Genomic DNA, 9,130 nt, shown 5'->3' with positions numbered 1-9,130 from the left:
TTAATTTCTTTGTTGTCATTTCGTAATTGTTTTGGGAGGGAGATATTAAATGTATGTGGTACACATGCTTTTTAAAATATTTTTTTATTGGAGTTGAATTTGCCAACATATAGCATGACACCCAGTGCTCATCCCGCCAAGTGTCCCCCTCATTGCCCATCACCCAGTCACCACAACCCCCCGCCCACTTCCCCTTCCACTACCCCTTGTTCATTTCCCAGAGTTAGCTGCCTCTCATGTTTTGTCACCCTCACTGATATTTTCACTCATTTTCTCTCCTTTCCCTTTATTCCCTTTCACTAATTTTTATATTCCCCAAATGAATGAGACCATATAATGTTTGTCCTTTTTCGATTGACTTATTTCACTCAGCATAATACCCTCCAGGTCCCTCCACATCGAAGCAAATAGTGGGTATTTGTCATTTCTAATGGCAGAGTACTATTCCATTGTATACATAAACCACATCTTCTTTTTTTTAATTATTTATTTATTTATGATAGTCACACACAGAGAGAGAGAGAGGCAGAGACACAGGCAGAGGGAGAAGCAGGCTCCATGCACCAGGAGCCTGATGTGGGATTCGATCTCGGGTCTCCAGGATCGGGCCCTGGGCCAAAGGTAGGCGCCAAACCGCTGCGCCACCCAGGGATCCCAACCACATCTTCTTTATCCATTCATCTTTCAATGGACACCGAGGCTCCTTCCATAGTTTGGCTATTGTGGCCATTGCTGCTAGAAACATCGGGGTGCAGGTGTCCTGGCATTTCACTGCATCTGTATCTTTGGGGTAAATCCCCAGCAGTGCAATTGCTGGGTCGTAGGGCAGGTCTATTTTTAACTCTTTGAGGAACCTCCACACAGTTTTCCAGAGTGGCTGCACCAGTTCACATTCCCACCAACAGTGCAAGAGGGTTCCCCTTTCTCCGCATCCTCTCCAACATTTGTTGTTTCCTGCCTTGTTAATTTTCCCCATTCTCAACTGGTGTGAGGTGGTATCTCGTTGTGGTTTTGATTTGTATTTCCCTGATGGCCAGTGATGCGGAGCATTTTCTCATGTGCTTTGTTGGCCATGTCTATGTCTTTCTCTGTGAGATTTCTGTTCATGTCTTTTGCCCATTTCATGATTGGGTTGTTTGTTTCTTTGTTGTTGAGTTTAATAAGTTCTTTATAGATCTTGGAAACTAGTCCTTTATCTGATACGTCATTTGCAAATATCTTCTCCCATTCTGTAGGTTGTCTTTTTTTTTTTATTCACTTATGATAGTTACAGAGAGAGAGAGAGAGAGAGAGGCAGAGACAAAGGCAGAGGGAGAAGCAGGCTCCATGCACCGAGAGCCCGACGTGGGATTCGATCCCGGGTCTCCAGGATCGTGCCCTGGGCCAAAGGCAGGCGCCAAACCGCTGCGCCACCTAGGGATCCCCTGTAGGTTGTCTTTTAGTTTTGTTGACTTGTTTCTTTTGCTGTGCAGAAGCTTCTTATCTTGATGAAGTCCCAATAATTCATTTTTGCTTTTGTTTCTCTTGCCTTCATGGATGTATCTTGCAAGAAGTTGCTGTGGCCAAGTTCAAAAAGGGTGTTGCCTGTGTTCTCCTCTAGGATTTTGATGGAATCTTGTCTCACATTTATTTTTTTTTAAATTTTTATTTTATTTTATTTATGATAGGCACATAGTGAGAGAGAGAGAGAGAGAGGCAGAGACACAGGCAGAGGGAGAAGCAGGCTCCACGCACCGGGAGCCCGATGTGGGACTCGATCCCGGGTCTCCAGGATCGCGCCCTGGGCCAAAGGCAGGCGCTAAACCGCTGCGCCACCCAGGGATCCCCTTGTCTCACATTTAGATCTTTCATCCATTTTGAGTTTATCTTTGTGTCTGGTATAAGAGAATGGTCTAGTTTCATTCTTCTGCATGTGGATGTCCAATTTTCCCAGCACCATTTATTGAAGGGACTGTCTTTCTTCCAGTGGATAGTCTTTCCTCCTTTGTTGAATATTAGTTGACCATAAAGTTGAGGGCCCATTTCTGGGTTCTCTATTCTGTTCCATTGATCTCTGTCTGTTTTTGTGCCAGTACCACACTGTCTTGATGACCACAGATTTGTAGTACAACCTGAAATCTGGCATTGTGATGCCCCCAGATATGGTTTTCTTTTTTAATATTCCCCTGGCTATTCGGGCTAGTCTTTTCTGATTCCACACAAATCTTAAGATGATTTGTTCCAACTCTCTGAAGAAAGTCCATGGTATTTTTGATAGGGATTGTGTTAAATGTGTAAATTGCCCTGCGTAACATTGACATTTTCACAATATTAACTCTTCCAATCCATGAGCATGGAATATTTTCCATCTCTTTGTGTCTTCCTCAATTTCTTTCAGAAGTTTTCTGTAGTTTTTAGGGTATAGATCCTTTACCTCTTTGGTTAGGTTTATTCCTAGGTATCTTGTGCTTTTGGGTGCAATTGTCAATGGGATTGACTCCTTAATTTCTCTTTCTTCTGTCTCATCATCAGTGTATAGAAATGCCATTGATTTCTGGGCATTGATTTTGTATCCTGCCACACTGCCAAACTGCTGTATGAGTTCTAGCAATCTTGGGGTGGAGGCTTTTGGGTTTTCTCTGTACAGTATCATGTCATCTACAAAGAGGGAGAGTTTGACTTCTTCTTTGCCAATTTGAATGCCTTTTATTTCTTTTTGTTGCCTGATTGCTGAGGCTAGGACTTCTAGTACTATGTTGAATAGCAGTGGTGAGAGTGGACATCCCTGTCTTGCTCCTGATCTTAGGGGAAAGGCTCCCAGTGTTTCCCCATTGAGAATGATATTTGCTGTGGGCTTTTCATAGATGGCTTTTAAGATGCTGAGGAATGTTCCCTCTATCCCTACACTCTGAAGAGTTTTGATCAGGAATGGATGCTGTATTTTGTCAAAAGCTTTCTCTGCATCTATTGAGTGTGGTACACATGCTTATGTTAATTCCTCATCTTCTTCATCTGCCAATTCTTATTCATGCTTTAGATTTCTGCTTAATTTTTGCTTCCTCAGAGAACCTTCTCTGGCTGAGCCACCTAAGTTTTGTTTCTACATTATCATCTCTCATAGTATGGTTCTTCCATCAAGGAGGTTTTAGGCAAGGTCTATGAGTTCTAGCAGATTCCCTTGCCAGAATTCCTTGAATAGAAAGAAGAAAATGAAAGAACCAGGATCCTAACAATCAAGTATGAGTGTGTGTAAGAAATATATACTTTCAATCATTTCACCTATGAGATATAAATGCTTTTATTGTTTTCTAGATGTTCTATAAATGGCAATTTAAATTTTTAAAAAGATTCTATTTATTTATTCATGAGAGAGAGAGACAGAGACAGAGAGAGACAGAGAAATAGGAAGAGGGAGAAGCAGGCTCCCAGCGAGGAGCCTGGTGGGGGGGCCCTGGGATCATGATCTGAGCCAAATGTAGATGCTCAACTACTGAGCCACCCAAGTGCCCCAGCAATTTAAAATTTAAAAGTTTGTTTGTAGAGGATTTTTCTGACAGGTCCACAGCACAGAGATATTCACATAATGAATACTCAGTGAAATCATTAAAAAAGTTTTATTTGATTTGCTTTTTGAATCTGCAGGAAAATCTAAGTGGCTAATTGTGTAGCCTCTGCCTAACAGGCCAAACATACGTGTGTGTGAATATGTAGTATATGTATTTCTGTCAATGTATGTGAGGTTGCACACTTACAATTTCTTTTATTTCTGATTTTTTCTTTTATTTGCATTTATTTTAGGCAGAATTTACTTTTAGGTCCTAAGTTTTTGTTTCTTCAGTTTCTTCTGTAATATCTCTTCTGGCTTAAGAACAATCTGCTCTTTTCTGGTAAGGATCATCTCAATATGGCAGAGAGAGCTCACGTATGGGTCATTCCCACCACGAGCCCTGTAAGTTCTATCTGGCATCTTGAGGGCTTTGTTCAGGTGGATGTGCTCAATGACCAGAGAATCTAGATCTAAACACTTAAGTTCAGCATCACTCTGTTTTTAAGCATGTACAGTAAAAATTCAGTATCTTCTTTGGGCCACTGACCCTTTGCCCAACCCCACTGTTTGGCCCCAGGTACACCTACCATCTCCACCACAGGGGTGATGGAATGGCACACATTGCTTCTGCAGAATGACATCCTTCAGACCTGGGTGGTTTTTCGGATATGCACACCCCTGATGGCCTGGGCAGTTTTATGTGTGTTCTTAAAGGGAACATGAAGATTCAAGCTTCTGGATTTGCATGACTTTGTAGGATTTTCTGGGTCAAGTGAACAGTGAACCATTTTCACCTCAGGCCACTTACAGGAAGAGCTACACTTAACATCTTTAAGGATAGGATTTTAGTATAGTTGTTTTTTTTTTTTTAAAAAACTAAACTTTAAAAATATATTTTAGGATAGTCAATGCAGAGATACAAAATAGTATAAAATGGATAGCTCTGTCTTTAACCAGAAGAGGAATTTGCACAGAAGACATGTACATAGACAGATATACATATGCCACACGTGCACTCAGTTCCCTTCCCTCTAGTCAACAAGTGAGATCAATTTCCCCCCAAAACATTTAAACTTAAAAATTTTATACTCCTTAAACACAAGTGGCAGAATACAACACACACTATTTCATGCTTTACTTTTTACACTTTACAATGTAACTTGGAATTCATCCCACACTCTTCTGACCCATACAGTTGATTTTTTCTAATGGGTACATAATATTACAGGGAGCAGAATACAACCTAATTTCCTCAGTGGATCTCTTATTACTAGACACATGTGAAAACCTTTATTATAACTTTGTATTAATTTTATTTGTACAAAACGATGATATATGTTGCAAAATCATTACCTGGGTAAGCCTAGTTATCATCCATCATCATACATAGTTATAATTATTTTTTCCTTGTGATGAGAAATTTTAAGATCTACTCTCTTAGCAACTTTCAAATTTGCAATTCAGTCTTATTAACTATAGTCACCCTGCTGTAAACCACATCCCTAGGACTTATTTATTTGATAACTGGAGGTTTGTACCTTTTGAGCTCCTTTACACATTTTGCCCCATATCTCTATTCCCCAACCCCCAGGCTGGCAACCACCAATCTGTTCTCTCTTTTTTCGATTCCACATATAAGTGAGATTATACAGTATTAGTTTTTCTCTGTCTTATTTATTTCACTTTGCATAATGCCCTCAAGGTCCACCCATGCTATGGCAAATACACATATAAAAACTTTGTTTCCAATATTGCTATTACAAATGACACGGTAGTAATAAATCTGCATATGTAAGCACACATGTAAGACACACATGTAAGACAATTTGTGCTTTTTATTAATCTCATTTAACATCTAAATGATCTTAATAAAGGTAAAATAACATTCTTTTTTAAGATTTTATTTATTATTTAGAGAGAGAGAGGGTAAGCAGGGGGAAGGGCAGAGGCAGAGGAAGAGAGAGGATCTCCAACAGACTCCCAGCTGAGTGCAGAGCCTGATGTGGGGCTCAAGCCCATGACCCTGAACGGAAACCAAGAGTTGGACACTTAACCAACTGAGCCACTCAAGCGCCCCTCCTCCTCTTTTTTTATTTTTAATCACTATAGCTACAACACGGAGAACAGACTGTGAAAGGAAATAGTGTAAGGAGAGAAATGAATTAGGAGGCTAGTCCAGGTGAGAGAATGAGGGTAGCCTGGTCAAGAGTGATGGCAGAGGGCCAAAGTGGACATTTTATTTGACAGAGGTTAACTTGTCAACAAGGCCATTAGATATACAAACTAGGGTTAACAAGTGAAATGTGTGTCAGAAATTCATATTTGGAAGCCATTGGCAAATAGATAGATGGAAACTGACCCTGGGCATTAGATGGGATTACTAATGGGGTGAGCATGGCGTGAGATTGGAAGAGGCCCTAAGGCTGGGCTCAGAGAAAGGACAACATTTTGTACCTTGGGGATCAGAGAGTAAGTTATCTAAGGAGAATAGAAGGGAAGATTCAGAGAAGTAGGAATAAAATCAGCAGAACATATTGTCATTATCTCCAAGGAAACAGTGCTTCAAAAAGGAGGAAATAACCAACCAGCATTTTTTCCATTTCCCAAAAAACACTAAGAGACCTCTTCTAATACTTTATTCAAGGTTTTCACAGCCCACTTAACTTTTTGTTTCATATCGTTTTTCTTTTGGGTGTGTAACTCTAATTTATACATATTATTCAAGTAATTGTGTCTCCCCACCAGAATGTAAGCTCCAGGAAGGCAATAGTAACAAGCATATTGCTCACCAGCACATAACTAACGATGAATATGTGTGTCCTGAGCATTTCTCACCGGCACCTTGTATGCAGCTTGGCACATACTAGATGTGAAAATCCTGATAGAAGAAGTGATAGATAAAGATGAGGCAGACAAAACATCAGTAGGTATAATAACTGAAGTCATTGGTACTTCACCAGAGGGATTCTGGTAGGGACGTTGGGATGACAACCAGATGGACCAAGTAGAGGAGAATGTAAGAGATGAGAACATGGGAAGCAAGTGTAGACAACACTCTTGAAAAGCTTGGCCATGAAGGAGGATAGAGATGAGGCGGCATCTAGAAAGTGAAGCAGGACTAAAGGATGCAGAATGGTATTTTCACCATCAAAAAAATTGTTCATTGCGGTAGGTCAATGCATAGAGCTACCTGTTCTATCCTGGAAATCATCATTTTCTCTTACAAAGAAGGGAGAACCAGAGCACCTGGGTGGCTCAGTGGTTGAGTGTCCATCTTCGGCTCAGGTCGTGATCCCAGGGTCCTGGGATCCTGTCCCATATCAGGCTCCCTGCAGGGAGCCTGCTTCTCCCTCTGCCTATGTCTCTAGCCTCTCTCTCTGTGTCTTTCATGAATAAATACATAAAATCTTTTTTTAAAAAAGCAAATTAGGGAGAACCTGATTGCTTTGGTGAGTACCAGAAATTTTGCCACACTGAGCACCTCTTTTGTGTCCTTTATAACAATTAAAAGGATACAAGATCCTGAAGATGGTGAATTTGCATCCTTTCCTGTGGAGACAATGCAATCAGATGTAGCTAGCTGTTGGAGGTTCTGGGACAGTGTGTGTGTGGTTCTCTCTGGAGGGCTGTATTAAGTGTCCTGGGGCTATGCCATTTACTTCTGCTCTTCTATAATTTAACCATCCCAAAGCTCCAAATGCTTTTTTATTCACTCATAATGGATAAACTGTAAGCAAATATAATTGAGATCATTTATAATTCTCTAATAATCTAACAACATTAAAAAACCTCACTTGAATTTTGAGTAAATGTAAAGGTAATTGATTACAGTTATGTGAATAGTTTCCTTGAATATCAAGCTGAAATCAGGATTACTAGTACACTCAGGAGGAAAGGAGACTGTCTCAGAGTTATTTTCTCTTTCTGTTAGAATATCTTACTAATTTTGAAGCTAAATTTGTGTTTCTGTGTTTTGAAGACCTTAGTTGTTAAGCCTTCAGCAGGAAGCAAAGCTGCAAGAAATGATCTCTGAAACTGCAGGAATACCTGAACACAGTTAATCCCTCATCAGTGTGAGGTCTGTGTCTGCACTAGTTATAAATTTAGCAGGGAGGAATCAGCTGCAGTAATATCTGACCTGTTTAGAGTGAACTGGATTCTGTCTTTGAGGATCATGAGGATTTTATATTCCAATAATGTGAATCATCTTTAGCTGTTTTTTGAGTTCATTTGCCTCTGCCACTTTTTCAAAGGATATGTTCTTCAAACATTTTCCTCTGCAATTAATCATGACCATCAAACCCTAGGTGAATAGAATAATGACTGTATGCTCAGGCCAGTTTCAGCTTCACTTAAATTATTTTCTGAATTGCTTACGTGTCCTGTCAGCTATGACTGTTCCCCTTCAGATGCCATTATTATTATACTTTTTGCTTTCAGGCAATGGAGATATTAGAGCTACAGATACTATTAGAACAATTTTGGCACACACATTCAGCCTTAATTCCCAGATTTGCCGACAATGAATCTGAATTTGATCATTTTCTTTCTTTCTTCTACTTTTTCTGATGCTGCATGCTTCAAAGACTTGGAGATTATGCTACTTGTTACTCAGACGTCCTTGAATGAGCTACTCTAATGAACCTTGTTCTCTAAAAATTAGAGATAATAATATCAATCTCGTGGAATTTCTAAAAGAAAAAATGTGTCCAAAATAATTAGAACTTGGCTCCTGAAACATATCAAGAACTTCATAAACATTTAGCTCAAGATGGATTATTTCCTGGGAAATAATAAACATGTGCTTAACTGTGTTACTGATCCTAAAATAATATATGTTCACTGTGGAAAACTTGATACATAAAAAAACATAAATTAAGACCGTCTGTTGTACTACTAGACAGATACAATCATGATTAACATATGGGTGTGTTAAATGGATAAAAAAGTAAGTAAAACCCTGAGCCTGACAACCTAGCACTGAAGTGGTCAAAGAGCGAGCTATGTTATAGTCAGATATACATAAGTGGTATAAAAATATGCATACAGTGCAATAAGATGATGAAGTTAGCCCTTTAAAATATCTGCATTTTATCTCTATGTATATTTCTGTATCTCTAAATACATCTATATCTTTAGCTGCATCTTCAGGGACAGTATGGTTAAAGTGCTAGGCAAGCTTTGCACAGTGGCAGTATCATAGCCAATGAGGTTTATCCGAGGCGCGATTATTGCTAATTAAAGTGCTAGGCAAATCTTTTGGTGGAGATTGAAGGTTTTCTTCTGGTAGGAGTGCTGATTCATTCACCTCACGTCCCAGGGTACTATTCACAGCCTTGTGCAAGGCAACTAGTGGGCCAACGTCTAAGAAACAGGCATATTCTCATCTCCTCTCTTCTTGACAATTCAGAGAATTGAAAGGGCTACCTTATTGCATATTTCTATCTAAAGGTGCTTTTGTAGAGATTAGGATTACCAAGGATGGGGAGGGTAGTGAAAGGGGAGTAACTGCTGGGGATCTGAAACTTGCTGTGATACAAAGGGAACATCCACAGGAGGCAGGTCTCCAAACTATAGGCACTGCTATTTCCCACAAAGCAGGTG

At 39.8% G+C, this 9,130-nt stretch overlaps 2 pseudogenes; one reads left to right on the top strand and one right to left on the bottom strand.

The window, feature by feature from the left end:
- Positions 1-3,790: 3,790 nt before the first annotated feature.
- Positions 3,791-4,314, bottom strand: LOC129517857 (60S ribosomal protein L17-like; annotated as a pseudogene).
- A 4,389-nt stretch (positions 4,315-8,703) lies between these two features.
- On the top strand, positions 8,704-8,771 carry LOC129519025 (U4 spliceosomal RNA; annotated as a pseudogene).
- The last annotated feature ends 359 nt before the right edge of the window (positions 8,772-9,130 follow it).

This window comes from Nyctereutes procyonoides, unplaced genomic scaffold (genome assembly GCF_905146905.1).
Source record: "Nyctereutes procyonoides isolate TBG_1078 unplaced genomic scaffold, NYPRO_anot_genome, whole genome shotgun sequence".
NCBI classification, from domain to species: Eukaryota; Metazoa; Chordata; class Mammalia; order Carnivora; family Canidae; genus Nyctereutes; species Nyctereutes procyonoides.
Note: the sequence above shows the minus strand (reverse complement) of the source record. Positions and strands in the feature narration are given on the sequence as shown.